The sequence below is a fragment of the Nyctereutes procyonoides genome, unplaced genomic scaffold (assembly GCF_905146905.1).
Source record: "Nyctereutes procyonoides isolate TBG_1078 unplaced genomic scaffold, NYPRO_anot_genome, whole genome shotgun sequence".
NCBI classification, from domain to species: Eukaryota; Metazoa; Chordata; class Mammalia; order Carnivora; family Canidae; genus Nyctereutes; species Nyctereutes procyonoides.
This window is the reverse complement of record NW_026575131.1, coordinates 337,106-353,160: the sequence shown is the minus strand read 5'-3', so window position 1 is coordinate 353,160 and position 16,055 is coordinate 337,106. Positions and strand designations below refer to the sequence as shown.

Genomic DNA, 16,055 nt, shown 5'->3' with positions numbered 1-16,055 from the left:
TTAGACTGCATCTTAGAGTATTTTTAGTTTTTCCTAATCTCATTTCTGCACTAAGAGATTCTCTAGAGTCTTTTATGCTTTTTTCAAAACCTACTGGTAACCTTATAATTGTAGTCCTGAACTCCATCCCCAACATCTTACATAAATCCATATCGATTAGATCTGTGGCAGAAGGTATTATCTCTGGTTCTTTTGTGGTGAATTCATCCTTCTATTCATTTTGTCTAATGCAGAATGGCTGTCTGAGTGAGCTAAGCCAAAAATATCAACCATGACCCAAGCAAAATACACACTAGACAATTACGAAGAGGTCAGGAACTAGAAAATAGAAGAAAAAAGATAAAGAAAAAGAAAAATAATAAAAAAGAGAAACAAAAAAAGAGGGAGGAAAAGGGTGAGGAGAGAGAATATAATCTCAGAGTGAATAAAACAGGGTTATCCACTTGGTTCTAAGTGTATTTTGGTTAGAAAATAGTAAATTCCAAAGTTATAAAAAAATGCAAAACATATATATATAAATATATATATATATAATTGAGTACAATAGAAAGAAGCCCTAAATGAAGAAAATATCTATAACATGTAGTTGTAAAATATGAAAGTTAAAAAAATAGTTAAAAAGGAAGAGTTGATAAAATAAGAAACTATTTGAGATGGAAAAAAAAAAGGAAAAGTATTGGAAGATTTTAACCTGAAAGATAAGGAGAAAAACCTTGAGTTCTATACACTATTTTGCCCCAGTTCTAGAGCTTTCCAGTCCTGTCTGGTCAGTAAACTTGCTGTTCATCTGTTCTTCCAGCTAGCCTTCTAAGGGAGGGGACTGCTGTGCTGATTTTCAGGTGTCTGCCTGGATGGATTTGCACTGCCCCTTGCCAGGGGGCTGGGCTCAGTGTGTTTGCTGTGTGAGATATTTTTTAACGAAGGCATCCTGAACCTCTTTTGAGGGTGAAAGAAAAAAAATGACTGTACCCCAATCTCCAGCCTTGGAGCTGAGTGATATGTATGAAACTCTGTAGACCGCCAGTTGCCTGCCCACTCAAGTCTTCCCTGGAGGCATGTGGGGGACACTGATTTGTGCAATTTGTAGAATTCTGACAGGGAGAGCTTTTGCCTGCTTGTGTGTGTACCTGCTCTAGCCCTCCCAGAAAAAGCGGAGAGTCACCCTGTTTCTGTCCTTTGCTGGGCCCTGGCATGGAGAGCATTCACCTGGTAGAGTCAGTCTAGAGGAAGGGACCCAACACAGAGAGGGGTCAACACAGAGAGAGGTCCCTGATCTGGCCATGGTTCCTCGTTAATGGCACAAGAATCTGAGCCTTTTCCCAGGCTTATTGACCTAAGCCTGTCTCCCCACTCCAAGACTTGGCTCTACTGGCTCAGGCGCCCCTGTTCTTTCTGTGCCTCTGGCATATTGAGACCCCTATGTCCCACCTGTCATCCTTCCCCTACTTCACCTTGAGTACCTTTCAGGCAGGGATGTCTCTCATAGGAGCAGATTTCTATAGGTACTGATCTCAAGCTCCAGGACTGTATCAATTTTCTGCAGCCAGCTTACAAAGGCTTCCTCCCTCAGTCATTTATCTTCTAACATATTCCCTCCATTTCCCTTTTCCACACTCCTACCTTGAAAAAAGTGGTTACTTTTCTATTTGTACAGTTCCAGCCATTCTTTCTGTACATCTCAGGTTGAATTCATAGGTGTTGAGGTTGGTTTGATAGTTTTCTGGTTAAATTTAGGGGACCAGATGAAATGAGGACCCCTACTCTTCTGCCATCTTACCTCTCTCCCCTAATTTTTTATTTAAATTCAATTAGCCATCATATAGTAAGTACATCATTAGTTTCAGATGCAGTGTTCAATAATTTGTCAGTTGATAACACACCCAGTGCTTATCACACCATGTGCCCTATATTGGCCATTATTTCTTTAAATAAGCTTTCTGGTCCTTTCTCTCCTTTTTCTGAAACTCCCAATAATGTATATATTGGTCCATTGATGATCTCCCATAAATCCCTTAGTCTTTCTTCTTTCTTTTTAGTAATTTTCCTTTTTGCTTCACAGACTTGATCGTTTCAAATGAGCTGTCTACAAGTTAACTGAATCTCTAATTTCCAAGCTAAGAACTTGGAATTTCCTCCCAATCATGTAGTGCTGTGCCAGGGAGCAGACACCATGGCAAGAAGGTGCCACAGATTTTCCTACTGGCTTCAAAGCAACTGGTTTTACACTTGTCAGAGGTGCAAGAGTCTTTTAGCTGGTTTCCGGATTTCTCATAAAGGGAATTGGTCCATGTATGATTGAGTTGGTGTTTCTTTGGGAAGAAGGGGGTCTGAGGCATTGTCTTTTGCCATCTTATTGATGTTACTCTAAGAGCATTAAGAAAACTGATTTCTCCACCTTCTATTCTGCCTCCATCTTTTCCACCACATAAGCATCCAGTTGATGGGGACAGAGACCCAGCTTATGAGCCAGAAGCTCATTCTCCTGAACTAGCAAGTTTGGCCTGTGATTTGGGGCTGGAATATTGGCAGATATCCCAATTCAAAAATAATGAGAAGAAACAGGAGGAGAGAGAGTAGGAGAAAGAAGATAAGGAGGAAAAGAAAAAGAATGAGAAGGAGAAATTAATGTAGATCATTCAGTTTGTAGACCAAGGAGCTTGTGGAGCCCTTTGGCATGCTTCCTAAATACTTTGTTAAGAACATAAGCAACAAAGTTAAGATATGCCTTGTTTCTTCTTTGAGCAGTCTCTAGGCAGGCAGCTTAGGGGATGTCAGAGACCCATTGTGTTAGCCAGGGTCCCCACAGAATAGATGGCACACTCTAGCTGGACAACTGAAGAGAGTTTAATTAGGGGTCTATACATGAAAGGAGGGGCAAGGAAGACCAACAAAGAATGTCAAGGTACCTTGGGACTCACAAGAGCTGGTAGCCTGGCTGTGAAGAGGCAAGAAGAAGGAACTGGAACCTGGGGGCTTGGAGCTGTTAGAGAGGATAGGAGCTGTGACGATTGGAATGCAAACACAACCTTTCCAACCTATGGATCAACAGTGAGGGAACAAGAGGATAAATACCCCAACCTCTTTTCTCTTATCCTCCAGTTTCCTACCATTATCTCCTATTGGCCAAATAAAGCCAGAAGTCCAAAGACTAGTGACTTTATAGTTATGCAACTTTAATATAGCCCACAAAATCCAGCCTCCCAGGATACAAGATAGAGGAGAATGAGAAAGGGACTATGGAGAGATAAAGAGAAAACACACATATCATGAGAGAACTGGACAGCCTATGAAAAAAAAATATACCTTGGCTGTCTTGTACCCAGGATGGAGAATTAAGAATTAAAGATCCACCACTGGTTGAGTAATACTACCAAAGGCATGTGGAGGAATGAATAGATGCCCCCCTCTGTGCAAGGCTTGCTTGTGTCCTCTTGGCTCTGTCCTTGACACTTGGCTGTTCAACATTGCTACATATGAGTGCTATATAGCCAACTAACCACTTTGGGAATGCAGTAAAGCGGAGAGGGATGGGAGCACACTGCATGGGAAAGTCAGGGTGTGAAGCTGGAAATTTGGCCCCTTTAAACCAGATGAAATGTATCAAAACCCAATGTATGATTCCCTTTGGAGCTCAGAAAAACCAAATCCCTGCTACAAGTGGAGGATGTAGGATGTGGCTCGGAATTTGTGTGAATTAGGGGCACAATGTGACGTCATGCATTCACTTGTGTCATCTATGAATATTTGTTGAGCACCTACTATTAGTAAGGCACTGTGCCTGAGTTAGGATTATAGTGGGACAAATAGATATAATTCCTAGACTGTATGTGCTTTGGGGGAAGACAAAGTAAATAGACAAAATTACACTTATCTCCCATCCAAGTACTAACCAGGATCGAACCTGGCTAAGCTAAGTATAGCTTTCAAGATTGGATGAGATCAGGTGCATTCAGGATAGTATGCATTGCCTGGATTCCACTTCTGGTAATAGTTCTACAGAAGTGCTAGTATCCTGGGAAAGCCATCCATCACCATCCTGGTCTTCCCAAGGCTGACCCAGGTCCCTGGTGGGCAAGCTTCTTTTTTGGGGAAGTCCACTATCCCATTCATGGCTAAAGTGTTGGAATCCCCAGAAAGCTTGGACTCTCCCCAAGCCTCCACCTGCGTGGTCACCCATGCCTTGGCTCTGGAAGCTGTGAAGATGCAGGCTAATGCCCAGCCTGGCAAAGCCATCACCAGGCCCCAAACTGAGGTGGCCACCACCAGCCACCAGGCTTCAGGAGGTGCTAGACTCATCAGAGCTCCCTCCCTTCCCTCCTCATAGATTAGGCAGGCTACAGCAAGAAGAAGCAGTTGGGTTCTTTTATATCAAAACAACAAAATACCAAAAAGCAAGATAAGAGAACTCCACTCTTTACTATTCAAGCCATATGCAAGCCTTCCCGATACCCATAACCCTTGCACCAAGTAGAAAATAAACTTCAAGCAGCCAATAAATTAAATAAATAAATAAATAAATAAATAAATAAATAAATAAATAAATAAATAGGATCCTTGGGAGGTTCAGCAATTTAGCACCTGCCTTTGGCCCAGGGCATGATCCTGGAGTCCGGAGATTGAATCCCACACATCGGGCTCCCTGCATGGAGCCTGCTTCTCCCTCTGTCTGCGTCTCTGCCTCTCTCTCTGTATTTCTCTTGAATAAATAAATAAAATCTTTTTAAAAATTAATCAATTAATTAAAAATAAATTACACTTATTATTATATGAATTGTCTAATTTACTCACTACAAAGTAGCAGAAGACTATTGTTATTAATGAACTTTTTATTGTATAATAGTTTTAGATTTCCAAAAACCTTGTGAAGATAGTACAGAGCATTCCCATATACTCCACATCCAGTCACTTCATTATTAACATCCTACATTAGTGTGATACATTTGTCACAGTCAGTGATCCAATATTGCGACATTACTATTAATTAAAATTGATAGACTTTATTCAGATTTGCTCATTTTTCTTTGTAAAGTCCCTTTTCAGTCCCAGTACTCCATTTGGGATACCACATTACACTTAGTCATTAGGTCTCCTCTACATTGTGATAGTTTCTCAGACTTGCTTTGATTTTGATATTAACATTTTTTTAAGGAGTACTGGTCAGAAAAAAAAATAAAATAAAGGAGTACTGGTCAGGTATTTTGTAGTCTGTCTCTCAGTTGGGATTTATCTGATGTTTCCCTCATAGTTAGAATGGGGTTATGGGCTTGAGGAAGTACAGAGATAAAGTGGCATTCTCATCAGCATATCAAGCGAGCATGGTATCAATATGACATCACTGTTGAAGTTGACCTTGATCACCTGGCTGAGGTCATGTTTGTCAGGTTTCTCCACTGTGAAGTGTCTCTTTCCCCTCCATTTCCATACGTATTCTTTGGAAAGAAGTCATCTTGTGCATCGTGAGTTGTGCTCCACCTCTTGAGAATAAAGTATCTACCTACCTAAATGATTTGAAATTCTTCTGCATGGAGACTTATCTTTTTTCTCCCATTTATTTATTTACTCATTTATTTAATCAATATGGAGTCATGGATATTTATCTTATACATTGTGTTAAATCCAATGTAATTTACTGGTTTTGTTGCTCAGATTTTTTAAGCTTAGTCTATTGAAAGCTTTCAGTTGGATCTTGTACACCTTTAACATCCCACGTTCCTTTTATAAGCTCTTCCTTACTTTGTGGCACTACAGGATGTTCTTGTACCTTCCCTGCCATAGCCCTAGAATCAGGCATTTCTCCAAGGATCCTTGCTTGCTTTTATTGGAAGATGTGGGTGCTAGGTGTGCTTATTTCTACTTGTGTGTCATTGCTTCTTGGCCCTCCCAGCTGACAGAGCAGAAAATATATCTATAGCTGTCTCTCTGTATATCTATATACCCATCTGTATATCTATATTAAGAAGAATATATATATATTCTTGAGGAATACAGAGATATTTATATATTATATATATTATTATAATATATGTAATATATATTATTATAATATAATATATATTATATATAATATATATTATATATATATATCTGTGTCTATAAGGATGAAGGTGTCAGGGGTCTCCAAGGCAAAGCAAATGTCAACAAATTTCCTCAATTTTTTGTTTTCTGAGAAACTATTTTTCTTTCACTTTTGAAGAATAATTTTGCTGGATACAGAATTTTATGTTAACTTCTTCTTTTGATACTCTAAATAGTTGACTCCACCTCTTACTTGCATGGTTTCTGAAGAAAAGTCCAATGTAATTATCATACTTGTTTTTATATGAGTAAGGAATTTTTCCCTCTGATTTCTTACAAGATTTTCTCCTTATCTTTTATTTTCTGCAGTTTGAATATGGCATGCTTGTGTAGATATGTGGGTTTTTAAAAAATACTACTTAGTGTTCTTTGAGCCTCTGTTTCTAGGAGTTAGTGTCTTTAGAAAATTCACAGTATTATTACTTCAAATATTTCTTCCATTTCCTTTTTTTAAATAAATTTATTTTTTATTGGTGTTCAATTTACCAACATACAGATTAACACCCAGTGCTCATCCCGTCAAGTGCCCCCCTCAGTGCCCGCCACCCAGTCACCCCCAACACCCACCCTCTCCCCTTACACCACCCCTAGTTCATTTCCCAGAGTTAGGAGTCTTCATGTTCTGTCTCCCTTTCTGATATTTCCCACACATTTCTTCTCCCTTCCCTTATATTCCCTTTCACTATTATTTATATTCCCCAAATGAATGAGAACATACAATGTTTGTCCTTCTCCGATTGACTTACTTCACTCAGCATAATACCCTCTAGTTCCATCCACGTTGAAGCAAATGGTGGGTATTTGTCATTTCTAATGGCTGAGGAATATTCCATTGTACACATAAACCACATCTTCTTTATCCATTCATCTTTCGATGGACACCGAGGCTCCTTCCACAGTTTGGCTATTGTGGACATTGCTGCTAGAAACATCGGGGTGCAGGGGTCCCAGCGTTTCACTGCATCTGCATCTTTGGGGTAAATCCCCAACAGTGCAATTGCTGGGTCGTAGGGCAGGTCTATTTTTAACTCTTTGAGGAACCTCCACACAGTTTTCCAGAGTGGCTGCACCAGTTCACATTCCCACCAACAGTGTAAGAGGGTTCCCTTTTCTCCGCATCCTCTCCAACATTTGTGGTTTCCTGCCTTGTTAATTTTCGCCATTCTCACTGGTCTGAGGTGGTATCTCACTGTGGTTTTGATTTGTATTTCCCTGATGGCAAGTGATGCAGAGCATTTACTCATGTGCGTGTTGGCCATGTCTATGTCTTCCTCTGTGAGATTTCTCTTCATGTCTTTTGCCCATTTCATGATTGGATTGTTTGTTTCTTTGCTGTTGAGTTTAATAAGTTCTTTATAGATCTTGGAGACTAGCCCTTTATCTGATATTTCATTTGCAAATATCTTCTCCCATTCTGTAGGTTGTCTTCTAGTTTTGTTGACTGTATCCTTTGCTGTGCAAAAGCTTCTTATCTTGATGAAGTCCCAATAGTTCATTTTTGCTTTTGTTTCTTTTGCCTTTGTGGATGTATCTTGCAAGAAGTTACTGTGGCCAAGTAAGATACCTAGGAATAAACCTAACCAAAGAGGTAAAGGATCTATACCCTAAAAACTATAGAACACTTCTGAAAGAAATTGAGGAAGACACAAAGAGATGGAAAAATATTCCATGCTCATGGATTGACAGAATTAATATTGTGAAAATGTCTATGCTACCCAGGGCAATTTACACGTTTAATGCAATCTCTATCAAAATATCATGGACTTTCTTCAGAGAGTTAGAACAAATTATTTTAAGATTTGTGTGGAATCAGAAAAGACCCCGAATAGCCAGGGGAATTTTAAAAAAGAAAACCATATCTGGGGGCATCACAATGCCAGATTTCAGGTTGTACTACAAAGCTGTGGTCATCAAGACAGTGTGGTACTGGCACAAAAACAGACACACAGATCAATGGAACAGAATAGAGAACCCAGAAGTGGACCCTGAACTTTATGGTCAACTAATATTCGATAAAGGAGGAAAGACTATCCACTGGAAGAAAGACAGTCTCTTCAATAAATGGTGCTGGGAAAATTGGACATCCACATGCAGAAGAATGAAACTAGACCACTCTCTTGCACCATACACAAAGATAAACTCAAAATGGATGAAAGATCTAAATGTGAGACAAGATTCCATCAAAATCCTAGAAGAGAACACAGGCAACACCCTTTTTGAACTATTTCTTCTATTTCTCTCTCTTTCTTCCTTCCATTGTTACAATTATATTTATGTTATTCCCTTACTAACTGTCCCACATTTCCTGGATATGAGGTTCTTTTTCATTGCTTTTCTTTTTGCATTTGGTTTGGAAGTTCCTATTAGCCTATCTTCAAAGTTACTGATTCTTCCCTGTGTCCAGTCTACTGAGGAACCCCTTAAAGGAATCCCTCATTTGTCACTGTTCTTTTCATTTCTAGCATTTCCTTTTAATTCTTTCTTACAGTTTCTATCTCTCAGCTTATATTACCACTCCTTTCTTACATGTTGTCCACTTTTCCCATCAGAGCCCTTATTTTTTTAATAATAAAAAAAGATTTTGTTTATTCATGAGAGACACAGAGAGAGGCAGAGACACAGGCAGAGGGAGAAGCAGGCTCCCTGTGGGGAGCCCAATGCGGGATTCGATCTCGGGACACTGGGATCATTATCTGAGCCAAAGGCAGACGCTCAACAACTGAGCCACCCAGGTGCCCCACAATCAGTCCTTCACAATGGCTCCTGCTAGAAGCACTAAGGGAGTGCTTTCCCCTGAGAACCTGATGGGGCCCCTAGAGATAAAACTCACAAAAGCCTGGGGTCTCCTCGGTAATTGTGCCTCCAGTAATTGTGCCTCCAGTAATTCTTCAATTGTGCCTCCAGTAATTCTTCAATTCAGGTTAAACTGTTCCTGTCAGCAACTTCTACTGTGTGTTTCTGCTCAAGTGAGCCCTGATTCTCTGTACCTGCCTCTCCAGGTTTGGATGCAGCATTGTGCCCTGTGACCTCTATTTTCATGTGGATCTATGAAGAGTTTGATTTTCACTTTGTTCAGCTTTTTTCTTCTCATGAGAATGGGAGTGATGACCTCCAACTCTTTACATGCTGGACCAAAGATGGAAGGTTACCAGTCAATTGCTTCTAGATCATGCAAACAATGTGGCATATGTTGAGCACTTCCTTTGCTCTGGGGAGTCCTTTAGATAAGTGTGAGGCAAAAGATATCTGACCATATAACCACCCTTAAGGAAAAACCTTAGCAGCTGAGTCTCTGGTAGACACAACATAAAGACTTGTGTTGTCACAGTTCACTGCTGGAAGAAATAAGCATGTCCTGTGTGACTCCACTGGGAGAGAACCTTTGGCAGCTGGTGCCTGGCTTCCTCCTGCCTTTGAACATGTACCTTCTTTTGCTAGTTTTCCCTTCTATCCTTTCTCTGTAATAAATCTTAGCCAAGAGTATGACTACATGATGAGTTCTGTGAGCTCTCATGGTGGTGGACTGGTTACGTTAACAAAACAAAACAATCAAGTTAAAATGTTGGGATTTTAATAGAGGTGTCATTAAAACCAGAGATCACTTTGGGTAGTATTTCATCTGAATGATATTAAATCTTCCAGTTCATGAAAATGAATATTTTTTCATTTTATTCAGGTTTTTAAAAACTTCTTTTAGCAATATTTTATAGTTTTCAGTGTACAATTCTGTTGCCTCCTTGGTTACTTTATTGCCATCTTATTTCTTTTGATGCTATTGCAAATGGGATTGTTTTCTTAGTTTCTGTTTTGTAGTGTTCATTGCTAGTGTGTAGAAATGCAGTGGGTATTCATGTGTTATTTTTGTACCCTGCAACATTGCCGAATTTGTTTATTAACTCCAATAATATGTCATTTAAAAAATTATAATATGTTAGTTTTTTTGGTATAAAATCTTTTTTTATTATTTTTTAATAAATTTATTTTTTATTGGTGTTCAATTTGTCAGCATATAGAATAACACCTAGTGCTCATCCCATCAAGTGCCCCCCCTCAGTGCCCAACACCTACGCCCCACCCACCCCCCACCCACCTCCCCTTCTACCACCCCCAGTTCGTTTCCCAGAGTCTTTCATGTTCTGTCTCCCTTTCTGATATTTCCCACTTATTTATTCTCCTTTCCCCTTTATTCCCTTTCACTATTTTTTATATTCCCCAAATGAATGAGACCATATAATGTTTGTCCTTCTCCGATGACTTATTTCACTCAGTGTAATGCCCTCCAGTTCCATCCACGTTGAAGCAAATGGTGGATATTTGTCGTTTCTAATGGCTGAGGAATATTCCATTGTATACATAGACCACATCTTCTTTATCCATTCATCTTTCGATGGACACCAAGGCTCCTTCCACAGTTTGGCTATTGTGGACATTGCTGCTAGAAACATCGGGGTGCAGGTGTCCCGGCGTTTCACTGCATCTGAATCTTTGGGGTAAATCCCCAGCAGTGCAATTTCTGGGTCGTAGGGCAGGTCTATTTTTAACTCTTTGAGGAACCTCCACACAGTTTTCCAGAGTGGCTGCACCAGTTCACATTCCCACCAACAGTGCAAGAGGGTTCCCTTTTCTCCGCATCCTCTCCAACATTTGTGGTTTCCTGCCTTGTTAATTTTCGCCATTCTCACTGGTCTGAGGTGGTATCTCACTGTGGTTTTGATTTGTATTTCCCTGATGGCAAGTGATGCAGAGCATTTACTCATGTGCGTGTTGGCCATGTCTATGTCTTCCTCTGTGAGATTTCTCTTCATGTCTTTTTCCCATTTCATGATTGGATTGTTTGTTTCTTTGGTGTTGAGTTTAACAAGTTCTTTATAGATCTTGGAAACTAGACCTTTATCTGATATTTCATTTGCAAATCTCTTCTCCCATTCTGTAGGTTGTCTTTTAGTTTTGCTGACTGTATCCTTTACTGTGCAAAAGCTTCTTATCTTGATGAAGTCCCAATAGTTCATTTTTGCTTTTGTTTCTTTTGCCTTTGTGGATGTATCTTGCAAGAAGTTACTGTGGCCGAGTTCAAAAAGGGTGTTGCCTGAGTTCTCCTCTAGGATTTTGATGGAATCTTGTCTCACATTTAGATCTTTCATCCATTTTGAGTTTATCTTTGTGTATGGTGCAAGAGAGTGGTCTAGTTTCATTCTTCTGCATGTGGATGTCCAATTTTCCCAGCACCATTTATTGAAGAGACTGTCTTTCTTCCAGTGGATCGTCTTTCCTCCTTTATCGAGTATTAGTTGACCATAAAGTTCAGGGTCCACTTCTGGGTTCTCTATTCTGTTCCATTGATCTATGTGTCTGTTTTTGTGCCAGTACCACACTGTCTTGATGGCCACAGCTTTGTAGTACAACCTGAAATCTGGCATTGTGATGCCCCCAGCTATGGTTTTCTTTTTTAAAATTCCCCTGGCTATTCGGGGTCTTTTCTGATTCCACACAAATCTTAAAATAATTTGTTCTAACTCTCTGAAGAAACTCCATGGTATTTTGATAGAGATTGCATTAAATGTGTAAATTGCCCTGGGTAGCATAGACATTTTCACAATGTTAATTCTTTCAATCCATGAGCATGGAATATGTTTCCATCTCTTAGAGATCACTACCAACACCAAGGAAATACAAATGATTTAAAAAACATTTTATGAACAGCTATATGCCAATAAATTAGGCAATCTAGAAGAAATGGACGCATTCCTGGAAAGCCACAAACTACCAAACTGGAACAGGAAGAAATAGAAAACCTGAACAGGCCAATAACCAGGGAGGAAATTGAAGCAGTCATCAAAAACCTCCCAAGACACAAAAGTCCAGGGGCAGATGGCTTCCCAGGGGAATTCTATCAAATGTTTAAAGAAGAAACCATACCTATTCTACTAAAGCTGTTTGGAAAGATAGAAAGAGATGGAGTACTTCCAAATTCGTTCTATGAGGCCAGCATCACCTTAATTCCAAAACTAGACAAAGACCCCACCAAAAAGGAGAATTACAGACCAATATCCCTGATGAACATGGATGCAAAAATTCTCAACAAGATACTAGCCAATAGGATCCAACAATACATTAAGAAAATTATTCACCATGACCAAGTAGGATTTATCCCTGGGACACAAGGCTGGTTCAACACTCGTAAAACAATCAATGTGATTCATCATATCAGCCAGAGAAAAACCAATTTCTTTATTAGTTATGAGTCTATTCATATTTCCTATTTCTTCAGGAATAGAAAACTAAACTACTCAGTTAGTTTATGTCAATTGCATAATTCCTTGCAATTTGTTCATTTCATTTAGGTAATCAGATTTGCTGGTGTATAAATTATTAAATATTTTCTTATGATCCTTTTATTTATTTAAAATTGGTATAATTACTTTCATTTCTGATTCTGAGTTTTTGGTTTTTCTTTTTCTTGGTCAGTGAGGTTTGTTTTTTTTGTTGATTCATTTCAAGGAACCAAATTTGGTTTCATTGATTTTCCCATTTGCTCTTTTATTCTCTATTTTCTTTATTTCTGCTCTAATTATTTCCTACCTTCTGCTAGCTTTGGGTTTAGGCTACTCTTTTTAAAAATTCCTTAAGGTGTACAATGAGGGTATTGACTTGAGATCTTTTTTAATGTACACATTTACACTTTTAAATTTCCTTCTCAGCACTACTTTTTTGCAATCTGTAAGTTTGGGTATGTTGTATTTTTGTTTTTTCTTTGACTAAAGGTATTTTGATTTCCCTTGTGATTTCTTTTTTCACCCTTTAGTTGCTTAAGAGTGTTTAACTTCAACATTTTTGTGAATTGTCCAGTTTTTCTGCCACTATTGATTTCTAGTTTCATTCCATTGTGATCAGAAAAAGAAAAAGATGTTTTATAAGATTTCAATCTTTTAAAATCTATTAAGACTTGTTGTGTGGGGATCCCTGGGTGGCGCAGCAGTTTGGCGCTTGCCTTTGGCTCAGGGCACGATCCTGGAGACCCGGGATCGAATCCCACGTCGGGCTCCCGGTACATGGAGCCTGCTTCTCCCTCTGCCTGTGTCTCTGCCTCTCTCTCTCTCTCTCTCTCTCTCTCTGTGACTATCATAAATAAATAAATAAATAAAAAAGATTTAGAAAAAAAAAAGACTTGTTGTGTAGCCTAACAAATGGTTTATCCTGGAGAATATTCCACGTTCACTTGAGAAGAATGTGAATCCTGCTATTCTTGGTTGTTCTGTATATGTCTGTTCTGTATTTACAGTTGTTTTATAATGTTGCTTAATTACTCTGTTTCTTTATCTTCTCTCTGGTTGTTCTATCCATTATTGAAAGTTGGACATTTTGGTCTCGAACTATTATTATAGAGTTTTTGCTCTGTATTTTTGGGATGCCATGTTATTGGTACCTGTATGTTTATAATTGTTATAGCTTCTTGCCATGTTGAACCTTTTATTAATAGTCTTTGTTTTCATAAGCTTGTTTGATTTAAAGTCTGTTTTTTTCTGACAGTATAGCAATCCAGCTCTGTTTTGGTTACCCTCTGTGTGGGATACCTTCTCATATCTTTTTGCTTTCATTTTTTTCTGTGTGTGCACTTACCACATCTGAAGTGAATCTCTTGTAGCATGTGGATGGATGATGTTTTTTTATCCAATGTTCCAATCTGTTTTTAATAGGAGTTTAATCTCTAACCATTACCATTTAACCAGATTATTGATAAAGAAAAGGACTTACTTCTGCTATTTTATCTATTTGTTTTCAGTATTTTGTTTATGCTTTTTGTTCCTCAGTTTCTCTATTATTGCCCCTTTGTGTGTAGAAGGTAGTGTACCATTGTTTCCTCTGCCCATTTTAGTTATTTCTTAATTAACTTAGAGACTACAGTTAACATATTTAACTTGTAACAATGTAGTTTGATAATACTAACTTAGTTTCAATAGTATATACTGTGATCCCATACATTGCTGTTCCTCCCCCAACTATTGTTACAGACTGCATCTTTATACATTGTATAGCCATTAATATTGGTTTAAAATTATTGTTTTCCTCATTAGGCTATTACGTAGGAAAAAGAGAGAAATTACAACCATACTGAGAGTATAGTAACCCTGGCTTTCATATTTACCCGTGTAGTTACCTTTACCAGTGTTCTTCTTTTTATTTTTTTTCTTATGGCTTTGAGTTACTCTTTAGTGTTCTTTCATTTCTTTTTTTTTAATTTTTTTATTTATTTATGATAGTCACACACAGAGAGAGAGAGAGAGAGGCAGAGACATAGGCAGAGGGAGAAGCAGGCTCCATGCACTGGGAGCCCGACGTGGGATTCGATCCCGGGTCTCCACGATCGCACCCTGGGCCAAAGGCAGGCGCCAAACCGCTGCGCCACCCAGGGATCCTGTGTTCTTTCATTTCAACCTGAAAATTTCTCTTTTGTGTTTCTTGTATGGGAAGTCTACCTGGAACGAATTCCCTCAGCTTTTCTGTATCCTGAATGTTTTAATTTCACCTTCATTCTTAAGAGACATTCTTTCAAGACTTTAAATCTGCCATCTCACTGCTTTCTGGCCTTCTTGGTTTTGAAAGGAAATAAGCTTTTAATTTTATGGAGGATCCTTTGTATATGAGGAGTTAGTTCTTCCTGCTTTCCAAATTCCTTCTTGTCTTTGGGTTTCAACAAGTTGACTGTAACATGTCTTGGTATAAATCTCTTTGAGTTTATCCTCCTTGAAATTCATTTAGCTTCTCAGATGTGCTCATTCATGTTTCCTCGGATTTGAGAACTTTGGGGATATTATTTCTTCAAATATTTTTTCTGTCCTTTTCTGTCTCTCTTCCTCTTTGGAACTCCTAAAATAAGAATGTTGGTAAGTTTGATGATGTCCTTCAGACTCTGTTCATTGTTATTCATTCTTTTTTCCCCTCTCTTCTTCATACTGGATAATTTCAAGTTCACCAATGCTTTCTTCTGCTTGTTCAAAGCTGATGTTGAACCTCTCTAGTGAGTCTTTTATTTTAGTTATTGTACTTGTCAGCTTCAGAATTTTTGTTTTTTTTATTAAAATTTCTATCTTTATTGACATTCTCATTTTCTCGTAAATCATTTTCCATATTTCCTTTAGTTCTTTGTTCATGGTTTCCTTTAAATCATTGTATATATTTAAAGACAGTTGACTTAACTAACATCTTTGACTAATAATTCTAATATCTGATATTCCTAGAGAGTGATTTCTTCCAAAGTCTTTTATTTTTCCTGTCCATTAGCGATATTTGCCTATTTCCTTGTATGTTTTACATATTTTTGTTTAAAACTGGAGGGTTATGTTGTGGTAGTTCAGAGAATGTGATTGTCTCATTCTTCAGTGATTGCTAAATCTAGCTTGTGGAGGGTTAGAGCCATCCATTTGTGACTTTCCCAAACCGTTTCCCCCTTTTTTTTGCTAAGTGTATATTCTTTGTTGTATGTAGAAATTAAAGTTTCTGTTCTGTTGTCTCTGTGGTCAGCCAGTAGCCTAACAAGGATTTTCTTAAATATCTGACTCCCAAAAGAGGGGAATGAGTACTGCGTCTTTCGCTGTCCTGCAGGCTGCCTCAGCCTTTGGAGTTAGGATGTAGCTGCCACCTTTGCACTGGCCCCTCGGTGACCAAAAGCAACATCAGCACTCAGAGCACACAGTCTAGATATGCAGGAGACAAGATCCTTATTGCCCACCCTGGCTCCAGAAAGCTGCATCGGGAATGAGGCCAGCTGCCCTCACTGCCTCCTACCACAGGGATGGGGAGTAATATGTCATGAAAGGCTGAAATTTACTGATGTTTACAGTCTCCTCATCATGTCCTTTCCTGGATGCTGCACGTGTCTGACTCCTCTAGAGTTCAGAACATTGGAATCAGATGATTCTGCAAGTTCAGTGGTTGTTTATGTGGAAGGATGGATCTTTGGAACTTCAGTTCCACCATTTTCT

General features: G+C 38.8%; 1 protein-coding gene across 4 annotated transcripts in view; it reads left to right on the top strand.

The window, feature by feature from the left end:
• ALDH1L1 (aldehyde dehydrogenase 1 family member L1) overlaps window positions 1-16,055 on the top strand; it is a 111,243-nt gene that overhangs the window by 50,828 nt on the left and 44,360 nt on the right. The gene's annotated exons all lie outside the window — the stretch shown is intronic.